The sequence below is a fragment of the Episyrphus balteatus genome, chromosome 4, assembly GCF_945859705.1.
Source record: "Episyrphus balteatus chromosome 4, idEpiBalt1.1, whole genome shotgun sequence".
Taxonomy (NCBI): Eukaryota; Metazoa; Arthropoda; class Insecta; order Diptera; family Syrphidae; genus Episyrphus; species Episyrphus balteatus.
This window is the reverse complement of record NC_079137.1, coordinates 37,000,958-37,025,960: the sequence shown is the minus strand read 5'-3', so window position 1 is coordinate 37,025,960 and position 25,003 is coordinate 37,000,958. Positions and strand designations below refer to the sequence as shown.

The 25,003-nt window shown below is 29.3% G+C and overlaps 1 protein-coding gene and 2 non-coding genes across 4 annotated transcripts in view; 2 read left to right on the top strand and 1 right to left on the bottom strand.

Moving 5' to 3' along the window:
- The window catches only part of LOC129919851 (putative mediator of RNA polymerase II transcription subunit 26), a 157,246-nt gene that overhangs the window by 41,397 nt on the left and 90,846 nt on the right, over positions 1-25,003 (top strand). Inside the window, exon 4 of one of the 2 annotated variants that reach the window (XM_056000936.1) lies at positions 5,399-5,569. The gene's annotated coding sequence lies outside the window, so the exon portion shown is untranslated. Of the gene's footprint in view, positions 1-5,398; positions 5,570-15,140; positions 15,993-25,003 lie in introns of those variants that run through there. The other variant, XM_056000937.1, reaches the window with a different exon arrangement.
- Positions 248-320, bottom strand: Trnar-acg (transfer RNA arginine (anticodon ACG)). The gene has a single exon. It is a non-coding gene; the product is annotated as a tRNA-Arg (tRNA).
- Trnar-acg (transfer RNA arginine (anticodon ACG)) lies at positions 4,162-4,234 on the top strand. The gene has a single exon. It is a non-coding gene; the product is annotated as a tRNA-Arg (tRNA).

Genomic DNA, 25,003 nt, shown 5'->3' with positions numbered 1-25,003 from the left:
AACGAACTATTTTTGACATAAATACAAAAATTAAAATAAAACAAAAAATTTTTTTTTTTTAATTTTTCTATTTTCTATTGATCTTGTTTACGAATTTCTTTCGAACACCAAACAATTCCATACAACGTTTCTATACACCAAGTAAAAATATCACAAATGTTGGATTTGCAAATAATTTTGTATTAAGAAAAATAAAAAAAACTGCAAATAATATTAAAAAAAAAAAAAATAAAAAAAAAGAATTTGTCGATCTTGCCAGGAGTCGAACCTGGAATCTTCTGATCCGTAGTCAGACGCGTTATCCATTGCGCCACAAGACCGTTGAAATTGCTAGGTGAATTTTTTTAGCAGCAAACTCTTGAAAATGTTTCCCATAATATTTTATAAAATCACATTAAATTTAGATAATGCATTTTTATTTAATTTATTAAGAATTTATTTATAAACATGTAATTTTCTCAATAAATAATTCTTTAAATGATGTAAATTCTCCTAATAACATCACTAATTTAATCAAAAACCTAAACTCATCATTTTGAAACTTTTTTATTTCGAAAATCTTTCCAAACTGCAGCAGCTGTCTTGTTTGTTTTTTTTGTTTTAGAATTTTTCATCTGACATCAATTTTCAAAAAAAAAAAAAAAAACAAAGAATGTGTGAAGTTATGAAGTCATTCAATTATGATAAACAGAAATATCATAAATCACATTCTAGCCAAGACATTTTTTATTTACATTTGCTCACATAAAAACTGCGTGCGATCTTTTCCATGAGAGAATAGAAAAACAGAAAAAAAAAGTTGCACAAGGAAGTTTTGATTATTTTCAGTTCAGACATCATTTTTCACATCACACTAAATGGTTTCCCAACCAATTCACCACATGAATAATTTGTTTATGTGAAAAAACATTTCAAAACACCTAAATATGCATGTTTTTTTGTTGTTGTTGTTGTTTAACATATCATCTCACTTAAGATATGCGAAGTAGCCTCAGGATAGAAAAATACACATTTGAAGAAAGAAAAAACACTTATTTTATCCCACACCCTTTAGAACTCTTATATGTTTAGAGTTAATTTGAATTTTTTGTTAAATTTATTTTTAAACATTCAACACATTTCATGAGATGGAAATGAAAATGCAATGATGGCGATGATAAAACCTTAAGCTTATGGAATGTCAGAAAACATTATTGGATGGCAAGTTTATTAACACTTAAGTGTGAGCCAAAATAATGTTCAGACGTTGCCAAGAACCATATAGAAGAGTGATATAAAGGGAAGATATTCTTAAATTGCCTGGATGAATTCAGAATTTAAAAAAAGAGAAGAAGAAGAAAGAAACACACTTCTAAGGCTTTTTAAGTTATAATTTAATGTAAAACATTGCCAACATATCAAAAGATTTTGTTGACATATTAATGGTTTGAATTAAAGAAGGAGTTCTTGTGGTATTTCTTTGAAATTTCGATCCAGTAAAGCTTTTTAAGTCCGATGTATAGTAATGTCGGGGTTTTCCAATGTATTTTATAATTTGTTTGTTTGGCAAACGTTTATAGCTTCTATAATGTTAAATAGGCCTTTAAATGATTTAGGTCAACAAATTTGAAAGTAGTTATTTTGTTTAAGGGGTTATACCTAGTTGTAATTTTGAAAAAAAGATAAAATATTTTTTTTTGCATATTTTGAATGTACCTACATAATATCGTCGGCGTAAAGCAAAATTGTTCTAAATCCACTTTTTACCGAAAATGAGTTAATGATGCAGTTTTACTAACTTGAGGGTACTCTTTCCGAATTTGAAAACCGTTTTTGTCAAAAAAATTTCATTCCGCAAATAATGTAATTTAATGGGACATAGAACAATAAATACAGGGAAGTAGCATTTTGAAAATGAGCCCGAGTATTCTTGATTGTTCTAAGTCCCATCATATTTTGTTCTAAGTCCACTTTTTATTTAAGGAAAAAACGTACTTGTATAGGAATTGTTCTATGTCCAATTTTGGGTTTTTAGTTTTTAAAAATATTTAAAAATAGTATGCACCTACTAATAAGGTAAACTTTCAAAGTCGGTGAGCAAAATTTCTCCGAAACGGCTGGAGTGATTTGCTTGAAATTTTTACACAATTTTCTTAGATAATGAACGAAGGAATAAGATTTTTGACAATAATTCGATTTTTTAAGACACTTTAAAGTATAAATTTTCGTAAAAAAAAACGATTTTTTTCTTTGGGAAGCCGCTATTTTGTCAAAAATCAAAATTTTGACTATTCCTTTGTTTATTACCTTCATTCGTCAATCCTGGAAATGAAATTTTTTAAGTTTAGTTGATTTGGATCAGAGATATCTTGCTAATCGCAAGACACCTTTTTTTAGAGGTCGTCTAGGAGATCAACTACAAAAATAACGGAACACAATATTTTTACTTGCGATATAGGTACTATATATCAAGTTATGCATTCGTACAAAAAAAAAAGTTGAGATAACATTTTTCCATGACATTACGATGGTAGACAATACCAAAAAAGTGGGTCCCGGAAGTCCGTCTGTCTGTCTGTCTGTCTGTCTGTCTGTCTGTCAGTCTGTCAGTCTGTCAGTCTGTCAGTCTGTCAGTCTGTCAGTCTGTCAGTCTGTCAGTCTGTCAGTCTGTCAGTCTGTCAGTCTGTCAGTCTGTCTGTCTGTCTGTATAAGGAGCTACAGCCTAAACGGATGGACCGATTGATGTCAAACTTGGTATGTAGCGTTATTTGGCGACTCTCCAGAGGGGTTTTTGGAATTAATTTTTTTGGAACAATAATAACGGTACTTGTCATATACCGATTTTAGTAAAATTGAAATATCTCGAAAACGGCTCCAACGATTTTGTTTAAAAAATTTAAATGTTAGTTTTAAGCTAAGGTCTATCTTCTAATGAAAAAAATTTTTTTGAAAATCATTATTAACGGTACCTGCCATAGAACCGTTTTTTTCAAATCCGATTATCTCCAAAACTGCTTATTCGATTTCAACAAAACTTTTTGTGAAGAAGCATTTATATAATTAAAGTATAAGCCAAAAATAAAATTTTGAAAATTTTTTTTTGAAAAATCAAATTTTCGAAAACGGGACATTTAATTTTTTTGAAATTTTGTTTTTAGATGTTGATTAGTGATTTCTACAAAATGGCATTGGTATGCCATTTTTTTTAAACTTATTTTTAAACATTATTTTTAAACTTTTTTTCCAAAAAATTATTTATAAAAAATTAGTTTTTTAAAAAACGGCTCTAACGATTTTGAAAATTTTTTTTCTAAAAATGCATGTTAATATATCAATCAAAACTGCATACTTGTTTTGGAGGGCAATTTAATTTCAGATTTTATTTAATTTTTTTTTTTAAACGAATTTTATTTTTTTTTTCCAAAAAGTCTTAAAAATTTAAGCAACTTTAACTCTAAGAGCAAGTTCGTGCGACCCCAGTCGTGCATTTTATTTTAAATACACTGCGAATTCTTTTTATACCTACATAAAATTTGCTATATGTACATGTATTCTTTATGTTTATATAATTAAATGGCTCTTCACAAAAAATACACAAAAAAGAACGTTTTTTTTCGCACTTACAACTAGATATAACCCCTTAAGTAGGTACATATTCAAAAAAAAATTGTACATTTGCTTTAAAAGTTGAATATGAATGTGAAACGTTTGCTGAGCACAAAATTTTCATTAGAGGTTAGGCACTAAAAGCACTGTGAAATATACCAATATTTTATTAAAAGCATTAGAGTTCTAAATATTAAGTTGTTTATGTTTTACAACTTTTCCATTTAGAACAGAAAAGCACAAAATTCTTTTGTGTCATATTTTCGATTTTCCTAAATTTCAATATTCTACTTTAGTGCCTGGCTACACGGTGAATTTTCAATCGCCTAAGCAGTTTGTTTGTAGGCAAGACAGATTTGCCTCTTTTTTTCTTGCGATATTTTGATATACCTGAATATTCTGCTCATACATTTTTTTAATTTTTAATCACTTAAAACTGGTTTGGCGTTGGTTGTTCTTTAAAAGAATCTTTATTTAACATTTGAGCAAAGTCTTGCGACCCAGTAAAAATAATTAACGATAAGATTAAGATTTGTCATTATTTCCAATAAAAAATATTGAACCCGCAATCTCAACGGTCTTGTGGCGCAATGGATAACGCGTCTGACTACGGATCAGAAGATTCCAGGTTCGACTCCTGGCAAGATCGATGATAAATATATTTTTTTTAACTTCGTTCTTTATAATATTTTGTGTAATTCTTTTTATTTAAATACATAATAATGTCTTTAAATTACGTACAACTAAAATAAGAAAAAGTATTCTAAGTATTCAAAGCCAAGATACTGACAACATATAATTCGTAATTTTCCTACTTTACATTTTTGATGGTGATTAATGATTAAGATAAGAAAATTGCTATACAAACGATTTAGGTATTCAAAATAACATTTTTTTTCACCATTTTAAGCTAAAAATTGAATTTAATTAATTTAAACTATATAAGGAAATAATAAATTTTAAATAAATACCATTTTCCAAAAGTATACTACATAGGTATCTGCAAAATTCTTTTGTTCAAAAATAGTAACAACAACAATATTTAATTAGAAACTATGAATATCTAAAGCCACCTTACCTTTTGTGGTTGGCCATAATCGTTAGTACCGCAATTTATGCTGGACGCTTTACTGATGGTTTACCATGCAGAAAGACTAACTGACACCTCTTTGTATACCAATTAATTACACGCAACGTAGCTTTTAAAAAGAAAAAAAAAAAAAAAAAAAACGCAGAAAAAAAAGAAAATCCGCATGCTATTCATTCCAAGCTAAAAGACATAGTCAAAGGCCGGATTAAACCATTTGCATTGTGAAGGCCTTTATAATTATTTTCAAGGGAGCTTACTTTGAAAATCATTTCAATTAAAATCATTTAATTAAGAAATACGTAAAAGTGTAAGTGTTTCTCGAAAAAAAAACAAAATTTTCTAAAAAAAATTTATATTGAACCTCGACCCCTTAAGAAAAAAAACTAAATCCAACTTTTTCATTTCACCATATCGAAACCTAGTCCACCCATGGAAAGTTGTTATAATTAGTTGTTATACCTACGAGCTTTACAGCATTGACCCCTTTGGAGATTTATTATCATTTTTTTGTTTTGTTTTTTGTTTTTTTTTTCTTTTGCTTCACTAATTTAGGCGTATTATTCTCCTATCTTTGTTAATTTTTATTTTTGAGTTTCAACTTTTGGACAATAGAAATGTGAAAAAATAAATTTTGTTAATCTTAAAAAAAAAAAAAAATAAACAAAACAATCAAACCACAATACAAATTTTATCCAAAAACACACACTTTCTATTTCTTTTCAGATTCACTCATTTTATAATTCGAAAGGCTGTGCAACTGTGAAAAGGAATAAAATTTATAAAAAAAAGAAAAAAGATGCTTCAGATAGAAGTTGTTTTTGTGAAATTAACAGAACAATAGACAAATTATAATTAATAAATCCAGATGAAAAGAAGTTAGATTGAAATTTAAAGGTAAGTAAGTGTTAAGTAAGCGAATAATTTATGCATATAGTATTATAATGTTGCTTCTTTAGTAATAGATATGAATAGTGTGTTTATTACAAACTTACTTATAACAAATTATTTCATTCAGATCTTGAGAATATAATAATATATTTTTAAGGTTTCCAGGGGGTCAATTCCCGGTCTGTGAAACTGTAAAGTAATAAGTTTCATCACATTTTCGTAATAAATTCGATTTTGGATTAATAAAAAAAATTTAACTTCAAAAATTAAATATAAAAAATTAAAACAAACTTCAAAAACTTTTATATAAAGACTAAAATGATAAATTTTTTATCAGCGAAAAAAAACTTTACAAAAGCATTTTAGGTTAGGTATATTAAAAATAATCAGCAATGCAAAACAAATATTTTAGTACAGGTTAAATAGTACATAAAATCAACAAATAAAAAAAATTGTTACACTCATGAAACTTGGCAAAAAGTTTGCTTTTGGGATAAGAACAAATAATAAAAAAGTCTATAAAAAAAGTTTGGTCGAAGGGTTTTTTTTTTTCGAAGAGACAGTGAAATCTGTAATTGGTCCCAAAAAGCCAATGATTTTTTTTTAACTTCGAAAAATTCGTCGGAAAATGGAGCACTTTATTCAAATTAGTCGAACATTCAATTATTTAAGTCGAATTTTCTCGAAAAAAGTGGAATTTTTTGAAAAAAAAACCAAATTCAAGTTAGCAGAACATGAATTTGTATGGAAAATGAAAATATTTTTTTTTTATGGAAAATATCTTAAAATTATTCGGAAAATGGGATACTTAACTTAAATTAGTTGAACAATTAATTATTAAGATAATTTGAAATTTTTTTTTTTTCGAAAATCAAAGAAAACTAATTTTTTTTTTTATTCTTAGAGCACTTAATTAGCACCTAAATATTATATCATTTTTTACTAGCAGTTTAAGGCATTTTCTGGTAATTGCTCTGCTAAATTTAAATGAAGTTAGCAGATCATTCATTTTTTCCAAAAATAGTGGAGCACTTAATTTAATTTTTTGGGGCACTTACTTAGCACTACAAGATCCAATAACAAAACATATATGTTCTGCTGACCTTCCTCTGCTAACTTGAAGAAGATTTTCCCTATTTCCCCAAAAAAACACCCTTTCACGTAAAATATTTGTATAGACTGCTTGGGTTCTTTGTTTCTATTATAAATGAAACATTTTTACCAATTTTCATTGGTGTACAAATTTTTCGCAGTTTTTGTGGTACTAATTCCGAATTTCATCATTTCCTTAAAAAAACACCCTTTAACTCAAAATAATTTTGTACACTTTATAGATTTTTAATTCTTTTACCAACCAAAACTTTTTCACCAAGTTTTAAAAATTAATAAAATATAAGTCAGCTGTTATGATACCTTTCAACCCATGATATGATACTAACTCAACCCATCAAAAAAACACCCTTTCACCAAAAACATTTTTAAGAACTTTTTTAATCCTTTGTCCCTGCTTTACCTTAAACCTTCATCCAGAATTTCATCAGTGTAGCATGTTTTTCACATGGGTTTCGGTTATATTTTACTTGTTGAAGTCAAAAACAAGCATCCTTGTTTTTAATCGGCAATAACTTTTCTTAGAGCAATCGTATTGACTTTATTTTTATGTAATTAAATTCAACATCAAAAAATACCTTAAAAACATGTGTCATATGATGATATTCGACGAACAATTTTGTTCACTATATTTTTAACCTTCACCCCCTCCCTCTTGTCCGCGAAAAAACACCCTTCCACCCAACTTTTTTTTATAGACTTTTTTTTATTATTGGTTCTTTAACAAACTGCGTTAACAAACTGCAAAGGTTTTCATTGCATAAAATAATATTTTTTATAATTTTGTGTTTGTTTTTTACTAGGGTCACTATGGTGTATGTGTAACTTTTTTTTTATTGAAAAATCTTAACGGTTAATGCAAATTGTTCTATTGTTAAGCTAATTATATTAGACGAGTTGAGCTTTGTTGTTTATTCTTTGACCTTTCAAGTGGTCTAATTGTTCATGTGAATTTGTCCATTTGAGGTGCAGCAATTAGAATACAGTTGAGAATTTGCTAAAAAAAATGTGTAGCTTCAGCGATTTAGTTATTTTCTTTTTCTAAATTTCTTTGTTTTTTTCTGAAGATTTAAGGTAGATTCATATAAGTTTTATAAAAATATAACGTCAAGCCGAGAACTAAAGTTTACCTACAAAAAAAAAAAAAAAATAAATAATAATAATAATATTTGTATATCAGAACCAAAACTTTTGTCTAAATTTGTATCATAATTGTATCATATTGTATGCAAACTAATAAATTTTATATGAATTTTCTAAGCATCCTTCAAATCATTCAATTTTGCAATAAACCTACACATGGTTAAACACAGTTCGCAACCCTCAAAATTTAATGAACTTCATTCAAAATAATGACATCTTTTGACACAACCTACTTTTAAATTATCTCGTTTCAACATGAAGAATGTTTATACAATATAAAAGGGAAGACGACATCCCTTGTAGATGAATTGAAGTAATAAAACATGTTTATAACGCCGCGCCCGTTTCAATCATTTTGCAAAACGTAACGAACCTCCAAGGTGTCTTGCATGATATCGACACAGCTCTTAGCTAAAATTTACATTTTATTAGCACCAAACACATCAGGTATACTTATACTCTGTAAACTTGAAAGTTTATTTGTAAATTTTATATATCACTTTCCTACATCCTACAATCTCATGGGAATGGTTGGAAGATTCATATTATTTCTCTATACAGTCAATAAGATGAGCTCATTATGTCTCTTGAGTTGTGTTTTTATCACAAGAAGGACATAACATATTCACCTGCTTTTTTGAGAGTCTATAGTGTCATGATATTGCCACAGTATTCAACAAAAAAAAAAACATCAAATACGCACTTGTATATAATTTAAGTGTTTTAATAAATCTGAACTCTGCCATCAAAAATAATTTATTGGAAAATTAATTTTTCAATAAATTTGTTATTGAAGCTGTCTGATTGTTTTTGTCTGTTTATTTTAGTCGATAAAAGTCCTCCTTCTTGCTCATCAATTTCCAGGTCTTGTTAAATTCCGCACTAAAAGCTAATGTAAAACAAATCAATTTCATTTCATTGATCCATACAATAATCATCCATCGTCTATTGAATGCGAATGTGTCGATTTACAGGGTCGCAGTTTGTGAAAATGGCGATGGCGCCCTGAACATAAAATTTTGTTCTCTTATGGTCGCCTATAGCACCATTTTAGGAAGCCCTTCTAGTGAAGATGAAACAAGTTAGAAAATTGTGTCTGTACGTGACATTTAACTTATCGTTTTATTTAGATCATTTTACGAGATTTTTATAATTACAATTCTTAAAATGTAACATTATGGTTTATTTCACGTGATAACTTTAGCTTGTGTACTTTTTCGACCTCCATACAATTTTTGGTTGACCTTGCCTGTCTGTACGTGACGTTTTTTTTATTGTTTGTAAAAAGCTCAATTGTTATGTTTATTGAGTATGAATGATGTGTTCAGGAAAAAAAACAATATTTGTTTTCTGCCAATGAAACAGCCTAAAAATATGCAAAAATAATAGTCAGAATTGTCTGTACGTGACGGTGGAAAGAATTATTCAATTACAAAATTTGAAAAAAAATGCTTAGGTATTGCAAATCTGCAAGTCCAGCACTGCAAATTACAGACACACTTTGGCAATTATCCAAAATTGAAATTAATTTTGCCATATTGTCTGCGTATTGGTATACTTTAGCCTCAAGGATATCTTTGAAAGCTTAAATATTTTACTTATTATTGTTAGTGCTTCTAAAAAATTACATTAGGCAACATTTCTATTTGAATTTTATCACAAGAGGGTGGTATTGGCATTATACTTATACAAGAAATAATGATACTTATTCAAGTGTACTTGCAATGATTTTTATTAACTTCTTGAAACTTTTTTGTTTGTTTATACTTTTTTTTTTTATTTTCCTTTCAGTAATCTTTGTTATTATTTTCTGTTGTATATCTCTTTTATAAGAATTTATTTCAGTTTAGTTTAGAAAATATATTTTTTTTAATTGACCAGTGTAGCGTACATTTCCGGGAGATGTTTTTTATTTTGTGAAATTTTTATAGTTCAATAACTGGGGGAAAAGAATTTATAAAAAATAAAATAAAAACGAAGAGTTAAGTTGGATGGGTTCTGTCTGTTTTCTATGTACAGTAACTATTCTTTATATTCACTTACTGATGGTTTATTTTTTCTGTTGTTCAGGTTCAGTGATTTGACCCTCTTTGGTGATATTTTTTTTTCTTTTTTTACTTTTAATGACTTTGAATATGGGTTTTGAATATTGTGTTGCATTTGATTTTAATTTTTTTTACTTTTCAGTTTACTGGGCAGGGTGGATAAGTTAGGCATGTAATGAGGCGATAGCAAAATAAGTTATTGTTAAAACAAATGAATTACTACTTTCTTTTTACATTATGTAAAAATTCTTTTTAAATTGGGAACAAGGAAGCTGGATATTGGTCAGTACTTGGCTAGAAGATATTTTTTTCTTTTTTAAGTTTATTTTATTCCGTTAACTACTAACGATACACAGTGGCGTATTGAGGGGGGGGCTCAGGAGGCTCAAGCCCCCCCAAGCCTTCAAGATCAAGTTTTTATTTAGCTGATTTCATCAAAATGTACATGATTAACTGAAACTTGTTCGTAAATCTTAGAGATTTAGAGTCATCACATATGCTCAAGCCCCCTCCAAATTCTGAAACGGCTGTTTGGGTTTGTTTGAGTAAGAGCCTTAGCTGACGATGAGGGTTGTAATAATTTTTTTTTTTTTTTTTCAGATTTTAGTCCAATTCCGAATTCTTTAGATAATTTTCTTAGTATTTTGACGTCCAATTACATTACCGTTAAATTTTTGCAATACTTCTTATGCATTCTCAAAACGCCGTATTTGATCATATATTTACTTTTTTTTTAATAATATTTTTCTCAAATAGAAATTTTTGATATCTCAAAATCTAAGTGGTCAACAGGTTTCTTTAAGAAAATTGCAGTTTGCGCTTCCGATTTGGATTAAAGAGCAACATATTACGAAAAAACATATATATTTCGAATTAAACATCAAAAAGAATTTCATTCAAAAGTAGTTTTTGAGACTTTCACGTTCTGCATTTCACTTTTTGCGAATCCACTTGCCGAAAGTGAAATAGGTGTTCTGCATTTCTTCACTCATTTAGATTTTCTAATCGAATTCAAGTCACTTTGTTTCTGTTCGTGAATTTGGGGGCCTTTTTCAATGATCCTTCAGTTTTGACAATTAGAAGCAATTTCGAAGTTTTCAAAACCGATCGAAATGAAGAATATATATTTCATTTCACGTGAAATTAAAAAGTGATTTGATTCACTTTCGTTCGAATTGCGGAACATGGCCGCATATAACGAAAATATTGGTGAGTTTAGCCCAAAAACTCTTGACGTGATAGGAATAAATCTGTAAACAGTTCTGGATTCAGCACATGACAAAGTTCGAACGAAATAAAGAGTTTTTTTTTTAAGGATGACTCAACTCCTTGCTGTTTAAACTGTTTGGGACACAAGAACTTTGAAAAAATACTAGGTACCTACTCTGAATGTGAAAGGGGAAGACAGTAGTACGAATCTGTTTAGAGCAGTATAATGCTACTTTACCACTTTCAGTACCGCAGCACAGCGTTTAACTCTCGATGAAAGATTAATAAAAAGAAATGAAATTTTTTTCGCAGCCCCCTCCAACATTTTTTCTGGATACGCCACTGACGATACAAAGTTACATAAACTAAAATTAAAGGACTATTAGCACCGTAGTTTCATCTACTGTAAATGTTTTTAAAAACTCAAGGAAATAAGGGGGCTTTAAAATGAAAAAGGAAAAATGTTAATATTTTATAACAGAACATGCGAAATATACATACAAAAAAAAAAAAACAGAATTGTGGCCGTGTTTATAAATTATTCACAGTCAAATATTCAAACTATCAATTTTTCAATGTCAAAAATGAAAAAAATCATTTTTGCACTTTCCTCTCTTTGGATGTTGTTAAAAATAATTATACTCATTAAAAGAGATTAAAATAATTCGTACAAGAAGTTCTACGACAAATTTTTTGATCGATCTGTTAAAAGTTATTGCTATTCATACATCAAAAATACCGGATTTTCTATTTGCATTTTTAGGGTCACAGATCACTTGTAGGTATCGTAAAAAGAGCAGGTCAAAATTCTAACTTCAAAATTCTGCTTTTATAACGAAATTCTGTTTTTCAAAATTCAGTTTTTTTTTTCAGAAATTTACGTTTTAAAATTCTGCTTTTCAAAGATCTGCCAGAAAAGATTTAAAAAAATTAATGGTATATCTATGCGATAAAGCCGTTGACAACTACATATTTAGAAACGATGCTTTGGTGATACAAAATATTCTTTTACATGTTTGATAAATTAGAAATTATTATTTTTTTTTTCGAAATATTAAACATTAAAAAACTTTTCTAAATTATTAAAAAAAAGTGACAAAATAAATATGTAATGAAACAAATTTTGCAAATCTTGCTTAAATAAGAGGAAGATGATTTTACAATTTACAATTCTGCAAAAAATTTAAAAAAATTACTGACGGTGCTGTTCTAAAATAAAAGATGAAAATTGAGTTTAATTCATACTCCGAACTATAAATTAATTTTAAACAAAATGACATATAAGGTAAAACATTTTTTGATTTGCTTATGAACAATTTCTTAAAAATGGCATACGAACTTAATTTTTAACCATTTTTTTCAAAACTTTTTTTTATCAAAAATAATTATAAAAGACGCCCTAACGATTTTGAAACTTTTTTTACTTGCGATATACATAGGTAATATATATCAAGTTATGCATTCGTAAAAAAAAAAAAATTGAGATAACATTTTTCCATGACATTACGATGGTAGAGAATGCCAAAAAAGCGGAAGTCTGTCTGTCTGTCTGTCTGTCTGTCTGTCTGTCTGTCTGTCTGTCAGTCTGTCTGTCTGTAAACGAAGCTACAGCCTAAGCGGATGAACCGATTGATGTCAAACTTCGTATGTAGCGTTATTAGGCGACTCTCCAGAGGAGTTTTTGGAATTAATTTTTTTGGACCAAAAATAACGGTACTTGTCATATACCGATTTTAGTAAAATTGAAATATCTCGAAAACGGCTCCAACGAATTTGTTTAAAAAATTCAAATAATAAGGTCTATCTTCTAACGAAAAAAATTTTTTTTTGGAAAATCATTATTAACGGTACCTGCCATAGAACGGTTTTTTTTTTTTTCAAATCCGATTATCTACTAAACTACTAATTCGATTTCAACTAAACTTTTTGTAAAGAAGTATTTATATAATTTAAATATAAACCAAAAATAAAATTTCCAAAAAAATAATTTTTGGGTTTTTAAAAAAATTTTGAAATTTTTTTTTTGAAAAATCAAATTTTCGAAAACGGGACATTGGATTGTTTTGAAATTTTATTTTCTACAAAATGGCATACCAATTTTATTTTAAAACTTTTTTTCCAAAAAAATTTTTATATAAAAAATTAGTTTTTTAAAAAACGGCTCTAACGATTTTGAAATTTTTTTTATAAAAATGCATCTTAATTTATCAATCAATACTGCATACTTGTTTTGGAGGGCAATTTGATTTCAGATTTTATTTTATTTTTTTAAAAAAACAAATTTTATTTTTTTTTTCCAAATTTCTATATAAAAAGTCTTAAAAATTTAAGCAACTTTAACAATAAGATCAAGTTCGTGCGACCCAGTCGTGCATTTTATTTTTCAATGCACCTAAGAATAAGAAATCAAGTTGAGAAGTTTGTTTGGAGCTCGAATTATTTTAAGAAGTTATTTTTTTTTGTTTTAATTAATTAATTTACATTTACCAAAGATTTGAATTGTTTTAATTTCCGAAAATTCGTCAACTATATCAGCCCTCGAAAACCGAGAATAAAAACACAGTTCTTGGCTTATAATAACTTTTTTTACATCCCTTTGCTTTGGATTGGTCATTCAGGTGGTGACCAGAGAAGTTTCCAGGGAAACATAATCCCGCTTCCGCCTTTAATCTTTGTCGTCAACAAGCAACTTTATTCGGCAGTACCTATGTACATCGAAGAGTTCTCTATTTGACTACTTGCAACCGTCATGAAAATAATACTTTGTTCTTTAAATGATGTCAATATCATCAAGCTAAATAAAAAACAGTTGCTTGTCACCTTAAAACACAACAAAGGATTAATTAGTTTCCATTGTTAAATTCATCCAATAAAATACTCCAGATATCAAGGTTTTTTTTTTCAATTTATTGCTTCAACTTAATTTCTGTTGACTTTAATCCGCAACAGAAATTAAAAAAAAAAAATAAACAAAAAAACCTTGAACTTTAAATCGAAAGAGGCTTAAAACCGTATATTATACTCAAATGTTTTAAAGTTTTCATCTTAACCTTGACTGTTCGTGTATTCACATTTTCCCTGCTGAAAGTTAAAGCATTTAATTTTACAACAACAACAAGTGTATCACTACATTAGCTACCATATAACAATTTTTTTTTTTTGTTTCTGCAAAAGTCCAGGGACTTTCGATGCAATAACCTTGAAAATACGCGTTTTGCACTATACAGTTCCAGGCGAGGACATAACCAGGTCAAAATAGAGTAAACATTTTTCATCTTCACACACATAAATTCTCTCTTCATCTATGTCTGTAGTTTTAAAGTAAAACTTATTGTCAACAATGTTTCAGCAACATTTTACCTGTTCGTTTCTCTTTAGCAACATTGTACCTTTAATCATTTGACAGTTTACGATTTGACATTTCAATTAGAAAAACAGCAACAAAATTCACTTTCATCGTTTGCTTCATTCATATTGTTTTGCCCAAAAACCAACAAGAACAAACCCTAGAGAAAAGAGCGCAATTGAGAGAAAAGTAGAAAACCGCTCATCAAAAGCCGGAGAGAGTATGGAATAGGAATTATTTGTTTTTCTTCCTTATATGGAAATGTAGTTGAGTAGGTCAGAATGCCTTATGCCACCCGCTACAATGGCTCCATTGTACAATGGGTTGGGGTAGGTTTGCCGAACCCCAAAAAAAAAGCAACACACAGAATATCCCACATCTGATTTTACGACCAAGAGCGTAATGTTGTGTGTGTATGTATCTGCGAGAGTGACTTTTTCGTTGGTATTTGTAAATGTTGTTCTCGCTCTCCTTGACCTTCAAAAACAACGTCAACTCTACAACAACAATAAAATCCTTGTGCGAAACATTCTCCGCCGCCGTAAGGTGAACTCAGCGTAAACTCTCCACCATCACTATGATACTCCATCAGCATCTCCCAGCATCCCTTGCACATTTTTCTCTCCCGCAATAAAGTTGAATTTTCTATGTGTGAGTAGCAAAAAAACTCTATTTTGCGTATTAAAATCATAGTTTGTTTAGAGTTCTGCGATGAATCTCATATTGCTTCTGTGATGCGAATGCGAGTGGAAGAAATACAATTTTACAAAACTTTGTCAGGATAATATTTCTGTTGCGCTCTCGTCCTTGTCAATCGTGGTGACACACTGACAGAGTTCGGTCGGGTATCTCTCTGTATCCTACCTATTATCATCATCATATCTTTTTCTCACAGGATGATTTCCGTTTTTAATTTAATACGTCGTCCTCTTTTATCCAAATAGAGAATCGTCCTTTTTGAATAATTTATATGATTTTTTTGTATTTCCTTCAAATATCCTTGGTGAATTGAAAAATGAATCTCAATTAATTTTTCAATTTGAGTAAAAGAAAGAAAAAAAGTGTTAACAGAAACTTGATTGCCAAGGACGAAAAAAAACAGATTTAAATGTGAATGATGCACGTTGAATCAGCATCCTCTGATGACCATTTCCAACCCCAATGTTAGTGAGTGAGTTTGTTCGTGTTGAGGGTGGGCTATTGATTTTTTTTTTTGTTTGTTCTTCCGACAACGATGATGTTCTCCTCTGGGAAAAAATGGATTTAACGAATGAATACAATACAGACGGGGTGAATTTGTACCAAGAAATCCAAAGATTAGTGCGAAGAAGATTAAAACAAGGATATTGATAAAAAAAAAAACATTCGTAAAGGAAATGGATATACCTTTTTGGCGTCTGTATAATGAAATGGATTACGGTCGAAATTCCAAATTCTATTTAATCGAGTGAAAGATATTGATATTAACAAAAACAAAATAATACAACAAAAAAATTTGTATGTGTACCTACATAAAAAGGACTTAAAAAGGAACAAAACAAATTGTGTATAGACCAAGACCTGCTGTTCAATGGTGGTATGTTTGTTCATTTTACGTCATTTATATTATTGGTGTAGATGTAATTTTTTCTCTTTAAAGTTTAATGAATAGCCTGTAGAGATGGATGAACATTTTATGAGGAATTTAAGTGAAAATTATATATTTAAATACACCTTTTTGAATTAAATTTATTTGATTACGAAAAAATGTCCAGTCCGTATACAAAATTTTTCAGAGTGTTTCATGTACATACTTAATTTAAATGAGACATGATTAAAATTGGTGTGGAAAGGATAATGGAAAATATATATATTTTTTACAGTACGAAGAACAGAAATTCATGGCTTTAATTTGATAAAATTTACGCAATGCACAGAAACATGAATTACAATGAATGTCAATGAGGGAAATGATTTTCATTCGTAATTTATAAATTCTGTATAAAAGTATGCTTCAATTTTTCTTCATTAAAGAGTTACTTTTGTTGATCTTAATATAAAGGTTATCTTGCTTACTGTTTTTGAACTCCAAAAAGTAACAAAAGTACTTTAACAAATTAAAGTTTTCAAAGTTTTAAGTTTGAAATTTAGTTTTTGGGGTTTTAAAATAGATTTATTCAGAAAAAATTTGGGATTAATCATTAACTTTGAATGAAAATAGGAAAATTACATAGAGAATTCATTTCAAATGTATGCTCTAAGAGCTTAGTCTAAACGTTTAAAAAAAATTTAAATATCCTTTTGAAAAGTTAAATTAGATTCAAGATATTAAATTGAGCTCTTTTAGTTTTCATAAGAGTCAATACCCAACCAACATGCACCAAAATTCCAACGAAATTACCCACTAACTGGAATGATTGCACAATATAAAAATATAAAAACAAAAAGCGTTTAGAGACTCACTACAGGTCAAGTTGAAATTTTGTTTTAGGACCAAAATTTATTGTAAAACCTGTCATAGGTACATTAGTGTTGCCAATAGTGCAGATTTATCTGCATTTTGCAGATTTTAAACCTATTCCCAGACTTTTAATCACCATAAATCTGCAGTCCAGATTTTATCTGCAACTGAAACTTAGCGTTTCCAAAACGGAAATGGATTTCATTAAAACAAAATCCGTAAAATGGTAATTCAAGTAAGGCCAAGAACTTATTAAGACATCATTTATTTTGCCAAAACTATCATTTTTTCTATTTATTTAGCTTTAGTTTTTAAATCAGCTGGAGCGTGTTCATAATGTTCTATAATTTTCCTTCTTGATTTCTAGATTTCATTTTCTCAAATGCAAATTGTAACAAAAATTCAGTTCGATTTTGATTTTATAGAGGAAAAAGCATAACAACACAACTATTAAGAAAATTTAACAATTTGAGCGATTTATTAATTATCTGTTCGCAAAGTTTTAAATTGAGTCTCCCAAATTTAAAAAAAATCTGCATTGCAGATTTTTTTTCGTCGTTTCTGCAGATTTTACCAAACATTTTCATGGCAACACTGGGTACATATAACCAAATCGAAAAAAGATTTTAATACAATTTTTTGTGTGTATTGCGGAAATTATAGTCAGTAGATACTTTTTAAATATTTTTTTTTTATCCGTACATAAACTGAAGGAAAAAACGCATTGTAAAATTAAGTGTGAAAAAAAACGTTTTCGGATTAAAAAAGATTTTTTTTTGGAAAATTCAATTTTTTTAAAATGAACCATTTTTTTTAAATTTCGTTTTTATGTGTCGATAATCATTTTTTTTTTTCATAACTTGTACATAAAAACTTTTTCAATAAAAAGTTTATTTTTTCCAAAAATTGTTTTAAATCCTGTTTTTTAAACCCGACTCATTTTTTCACTCCACCGGTAATCTGTCACGATGCAATCTAATTTTTATCATATCCTTACCTATAATCCTAGATACGCTTATGTATCAATAATTTTTTTAACTGGCCTAAGCACCACATGTTCCAAAAAAAAATGGAAAAGGAGCACTTTGACTCGATTTTTCATTTAAAATCACGTTTGTTTGAACAGGTGCCATTTTACCCGGGTAAATTTAATCAGTGAAATTTGTAGACATCTTGAAAATTAAAAAAAAATTACTTTACTCACAAAGCAAAAAAATGTGAGAGTGATACATTAAACTTTAAAAAGTATATAGCTTTTAAGTTTGAATGTTACTCTTTTTCGAGGTATGGGACATTTTCCTTAGGGGCCCCCATACCTGCCCTACCTTTTTTATTTAAGGAAGTTGGCATCGCAACCATATTTAAATGATGAATGTTATGAAGCTGTCAAAGACATTTTTTGCTAAATTATTTAGCAAACGTTATTTTTGTTAATAAAATCAATACTTTAGAAACATTGCATACTTTTAGGGATACATATGAAACTTCGAATTGCATCAACTTCTAAACGGTTAATGTTATGAACAAAATTAAAAGCATGATCTCATGCACAATCAATTCTATTACAAGCTAAAGGTATATGTTTTGCAACGGTAAAGTAATTTTTTTTTTTTTGTAAAACTATATTTTGTACAGCAAACTAAATCGATAGGGCAGGTGGAATGCAATTGATTTTCGTCAAGAAAAACAGACACTGAAATGGTTTTTCATGACAATATTTATAATAAGTTCAAGCGTATTCTATGTCTGCATGCAGCCACTAAAACATTTAGATGAGAACAGATCATTGTGGGAACCATAATAGAACTCTTCACTATAGTTATAGTCGTGATTGTAGACAGTAAAAAAAGAAAAATAAGATAAAAACGAATAAATTTGGTAACAGTCGATAGTGTTTTTTTTTTTCTAATAGAGCTAGTAAGAGAAATTTAAAATAGTATGGCTTGAAAAAAAAAAATGCCAATAAAGCAAACACCACCAGAAAATATTGCTTCTCCATAACTTTTTTTTTTGTAACATAGACAGATTTATTTCGTTTCAATTTAAATTTTGGTCATAAATTCTACCCCATTGTCTGAGAGACATTATTAGTTTTTATGGTATAACTTTTGATTTTCCAAAAAGAACATAAATTTAAAATAAATCTTTCGTTTTGACCTCTGGTTAACCAATAAAGGGATTTAAAATGTTATATACATACGTAATTAAAATGACTATAAAATATAAAATTTCAAATGACATTAATTTAAAAATAATTTTCAATTATTTGTTCATTTGAGGATTATTCTTGTTTTTTTTTTTAACAATATAAATTGCCACAACAATAAAACAAATGCAAAACATTTTAATTAAATTTAAATATTTCAATTGAAATAATTTAATCCGTTTAATATAAATATAGCTTTCTGTATAGTTGTTGTTGGTGTTATTATTAAAAGATATGAATCAATAAAACAATCCATATAAACAAAATCAAATCCAATTGAATAAACAAACTGATTTATCTCCCTTTCTATAATGTTTGTATGCATAATTGTAGATATATATCCGTGATATGTATATCCCACATCTGAATTGAACCATGTCGCCCATTATTGAACTGGAGTATTTATAACTCCCCGTTAACACTCCCATATCAGAGATTACCTAATACAGGATAGGATAGGGAGATGAGATATAAAAGTCAAAACAATTTTTCAACTCGTGTCAGATAAATTTCATGTGTCTCATCGTTCTCCTCCGCAACATCACAGAAGATATTGAATTCATTCATCTTAATCGTTGGAGCTGTATACGTTGCTGCTTCGGGAATACGTGAGAGCTTAATCTTGTTTTTTTTTTTTTTCAAAGGCATTTTAACAACATATGCCTTTGGGCTTAGGCGTTGATGCCATAGTTAGGCCATGGTTTACTTTTTGTGGCACACGTGTATCAATGGAAAACATATCACAGTACCCACGTGAAAATAATGTGGGTAAACAAGATCCGTGTTTAACTCTTTGAGATGATTAGTAAAAGTTACTCTTAATGCACGAGAAAATTAAGCCTTAATGTTTTTTAACAATTTAGAAAAAATTAAAATTCCTTAAAAGATAGGAACGATGAAAAACCTAAACAGAGAAATGCAGACCGAATTCTTTCAACAGAAGATTCACATTAATCGAGCAATAAGAAAACCGTTTAGAATAAGAAGCTAATTTTAGCCCATGGCTTCTAATCCTTCTTATATGGCAGAACGGTTTTTGATGGTTTGGACCTTTTTCTTGAGATTTCTCCTTAATTTTGTAGTCCTAATAAAAAAAAAGGTTTAATAACATATTTAAATCTGGACCTTAATTTATTATAACTGCTGAATCTAAGCGTCTTTTCATGTAGAAGAAGGTTTTATTTTTGTTTCATCAATTTCATGCGACCCAACTTATACTCTTAGATAAAAATCTTGCAACAAAGTATAATTGCATCCAATATTTTCACCGCTTTTTATCCGTAACTAAATCCACTATGGCTTTCAAGTTTGGTTTATATTTATATTCATTCTGACATAATACAAGTAACAGAATAAATTACATCTAAATCCAGCAGCGTATATACGCTTGGTGCAGTGATTTTCTGCTATACACAGAGTTCCTGGGGAGTAGGAAAAACAAATTTAATACAAAAAAAAAAAAGTTGACTCGTCAGTGTTGGCTATGTGTGGTTTGGGTTCGGTTTGGTTTGGCTTAAAGTGCACAAACAGTGTAAGCTATATCTCTCCGCACTGTAATCCACATGCGGTCGTGGGTAACTTGAATTTTCAAATATTGAAACTTGAAATGCAAAAAAAAAAATCAAAAAAAAAATAATATAATATATATAAAAGCCGCCACTTTGGTTTGGCTTCTCGCAGATATAGTTTGTTTTGGTTTTAAGTTTTAAACTAATATACAAATATGTATATATGTTTTTATAAAACCAAAGTTCGACCTCAACCAATGCAGTAGCCAGAGGCGTATCTATCGGCCGGAAGAGCCTGGAAAAAAAAAACCATCAAGAGCTCTTTTTATTGTATATATTATAAAAAGATCTAGCTACGATCTCAGCTACGAGGCCAAAGTGAAAAGTTCTCGGCCTGACAATGAAAAGGATTAATTTTATCAGTTAAAAATTGTTTTATTCTCTACAAAATCTCTTTGAACCTCAACACACTTGGTCGTTCCCATTCTTCAAAAGCAGAATGGGAATTCCTTAACAATATTCATTTCCACTTGGAGCAGTTCCAAATTCTTCAAAAAGATTTTCAAAATTCTGATTTTTCACTATAATTCTGTTTTTTTTTTTTTTTTTTCAAAATTCGGTTTTTTTTCCTAGCGGGTCAAAATCTGGTTTTCAAAATTCTGCTTTTTTTGTTCTGTCTTTCAAAATTCTGCATTTTAGAATTATGCTTTTCAAAACTCTAATAACAAAATATTTGAATGAAAAAAAATTCTGCTAATTCTGTTCATTTTTTCATATGAAAGCATATACGCTTACTAAACAAAAAAAACCTACCCTCAATAAGTTTAGTACATTCCTTACTGTTTGTTGTTTTTTTGTTGTATTAATTTTTATTTGATAAATTAATAAATTTTTAATTATTTTTCAAAAATATTTAGCATTAAAAACCTCTTCTCAATATTTTTAAATCAATTGATTTATCAAAAAAATAAATATTAACAAAAAAAATGACGAAGTTCGTAGAAGTAATCAAATATGTTAGTACAGAAAATTTTGCGAAAATATGATTTTTCAAAATTCTGCAAAAAATAAGAAAAGGGTCTGGAAAATACAATAATAAAAAGCATAATTTTGAAAGGCAGAATTTTAAAAAGTAAAATTTTGAAAAAAAAAGGATTTTGACCCCAACCCTTTTTCACTTGTTTATTTGACCCAAATTTTGTGTATGTTCAGGAAAAGATGAAAGTTTTAGGGTATCAAATCAAAAGAAGAACGGGTGGACAAGTATCTGCATCATCCGCCTCAATCATTTTTGCAGGCTGGTGCGTTATCTTGGTGAATTTTTATTTCATTTCATGAATTTTGGTACCCAACTGATCAAGGAAGGTGCAGTAAAATTATCTTGTAATTGTTCTTCCCTTTTCGAAACATAGCTATTTCAAATTCCAAAAAACACTGGCCATAACCTTTTCAGGAGAGACAATCGACTTTGCTTTTTTTTGGCGCGGAACCGAAACGGCTTCGTTACAAGCACAAAATCCATCGGATATTTAACATTGCTCTAAAATTCTTTTTGATAAGTTGTTTTTAAAATAACACTTAGGAAAGGAACACATTTAAAATGCTTTTACCCGTCTTAGATCAGTGCCAATAATTTAAAAAAAAAATATTGGCAGCTATGGGTGGTAGAAGAATTTAGAATAAATGGTATAAGAAAGGGGAAAATAAATTGCCCACAAACAATTGGGGTGGTTATGGTCGAAATAAGTTGAATGCAAAAGTTATAAAAAGATCAAACCGTTTTTTATATAACCTCAAAAATATCGAGAAAAATGCACAAATACAATTTTTTGGTTTTTATTTTTATCGCTTACAAACACGTTGGGATTTTAACAAAACCTGGTAAAAATGTACTTTGTTATGTTTTTTTTTATCTATTTTTAATGATTTTTTGGAAAAATATTAATTTTTGGATTTTTGACGAACTTAATTTGAAAAAATAAATTTTTGAAAAGTTTGGAATGCAGTTATTATCTATAACTTACGCATTCAACTTTTTTCAATAGGAGGTCTACTTTTGACAGATATCGTTAAAAAACACTGTTTTTGACACCCACCCCACTTTTTCGCCCACCCACCCTTTTTCCCTAATTTTTTGTTTGTTTGTTTGTTTGTTTTTTTGATCGTAGTGCTGCTGTAGGTCACCTATGGTGCGGCTCTCAAAAAGCCGTGCGGCGGTTTTCAGTTGAACAAAGATTTCAATCTGGTTGAATTTGTGTTCCTGCTCGTTTGTGGAATTTTAATGGACTTGGGTTAAAATGTTTGCTCCAAATATTTATTTTTTCTTCTAAATTTACTTCAATTTTTACAGGCTCCACGGAGGGCAATTAACTGCTGTTGAGTGTTGACCTTCGGTAGAATTTTTTTCTTAAGACTTCATATAAAATAAGAAATTTTATATATCTCGTCGACTTCAAGCGATTCTAACTGTTTAGTCTTCTTCTGGAACATACAATATTTTTAATTCCTTCTATCACATAGAGTTATTGGAAGGTGCTAATTTTCTTTTAAAGCTGCAATATAAAGGCTTCCATTTTGACACGTTTTACTGAGCTCATTAGAAAACGAACTAATTTTTTTCTCGAAAAAAAATTCTGCCAATCGTAGTAATACTAGGATCCAAGGAAATCTTTTTTGAGATCTTAGCCCCTTTCGTAATCCAACAAAAAAAAACTTATGACAGTAACAAATGAAGAATGTCCCCCGATGTGCCATTGGCGCCTTTCCTCATCATATAGTGCCCACCTACATTGAATTGCCCCTGCATGCAGCCAACATCTATCACTGTTTTCATGGTTTCTTCGTATAGCACTCATTTGGTTGAAAATAAATGAAAAAAATATATTTTCCTATACAACACACATATATAATCCTTCAATAATGAGGAAATAATTCTTTTGAAAATGTGTATAAAACAGAAAATTAAAATTGGAATTCATCTTTAGACGAAGATTCTAAGAACTTTTCCATAAGTTATATAATAAATTCTAGATGAATGGGGGAAAACATTTTATTAAAATAAAGTTTATGCTTTTATAGTTTAACTTCAGTTTCATTTGAATTCATTAAGTTTTCCATTTAAATGGTAAAAGAAGAAGAAATTCAATATCTTCCACTTGATAACTATTTTTGATTGAAAATTTCTAGGAAACATTCCAGGTATTTAGTTTTACATTTTACTCTTGGAATACCAAAATCCTTCTACCACAACTTTTAAATTATTCACCCGAGTGGGTTTTTGTTTTCATTTCAAGTTTTTGAGGATATACAAAAAAAAAAACAACGTTGACACGCCAAGGGGTCCAATATCAGTTGTCATCTCCACTAACGAGATGTCAAAACCTAGGGCACGGTAACAACATCCCATAAGAACACCTTATAGTCTATCTTCACCAGTGAGTAACCTTTTCTATGATTCCATAGCTCGTGTTTCAAAAACAGGTAAAACAGGTCGACCATCCCGCATGTTAGACGACGACGATATGCACAAGTCCAGTCTCAGACATAACTTAAAACTATACAATCCGAGACATGCGTGCTCCCGCAGACTTCTTCATCCATTTAACTGTCCGTTATGTGAATGCATGCAACACCCAACTGCAATGACAGAATACAGCCTTGTATTGCTTGCTTATACACAACCACAGCACAGTGCAAGTGTCAAAACGGAATGCGGAATGCCATCTATTAGAGACTTGTCCGCATTCAATACACCAGGCATCTCAACACTGTACTCTATAGCAATGGGCCAGGCCGGAGCAGAGCACACGTGTGTTTTCACTCCTGGATGGAATCTAATTAAAATGTCAAAGGCCTTGTCCTGTTCTGTTCTTTTCTATATCTTCTATCCTGAATGTGCATCAGAGAATGTGTGTACATGTAAAGAAGCAGATAAGTCTATCGAGCCATGAATAATAGCAATCATAATGATATACATAGGTGGAGAAAATCTCAAAGAAAATTTATAATCGATATTCTTGGTTCTTGACAATGACAGCATGTTGTGTGATGAAAGATGGATTTTGTTGTTTTGAAAGAGCTTTATAGATTTGACAAACGATTTGATATTAAAATTTTGATTTTGACGATTTTAAAATTGACATTAATGGATTGATGAATGTGGTCTTATGAATTAATTGCTAACGCAAACCAATAAATGATTTATAAATGACCGTTGAACATTGAAGCATAAATTTATATAAATGTTTCTGTCCTAACAACAAGTGAGATAGTGAAAAAATATCGTCAACTACAGTAATTTTTGACATTTGACGAATTTGCAATCTGAACCGAATAATCGTCGAATAAATTTAATTTTTTTTCAGAATCACATTGACTTTTCAGCTAATTGATAAAGCAGCCACCTTTTTTTTAAATTGTTCTTTTTTAATATT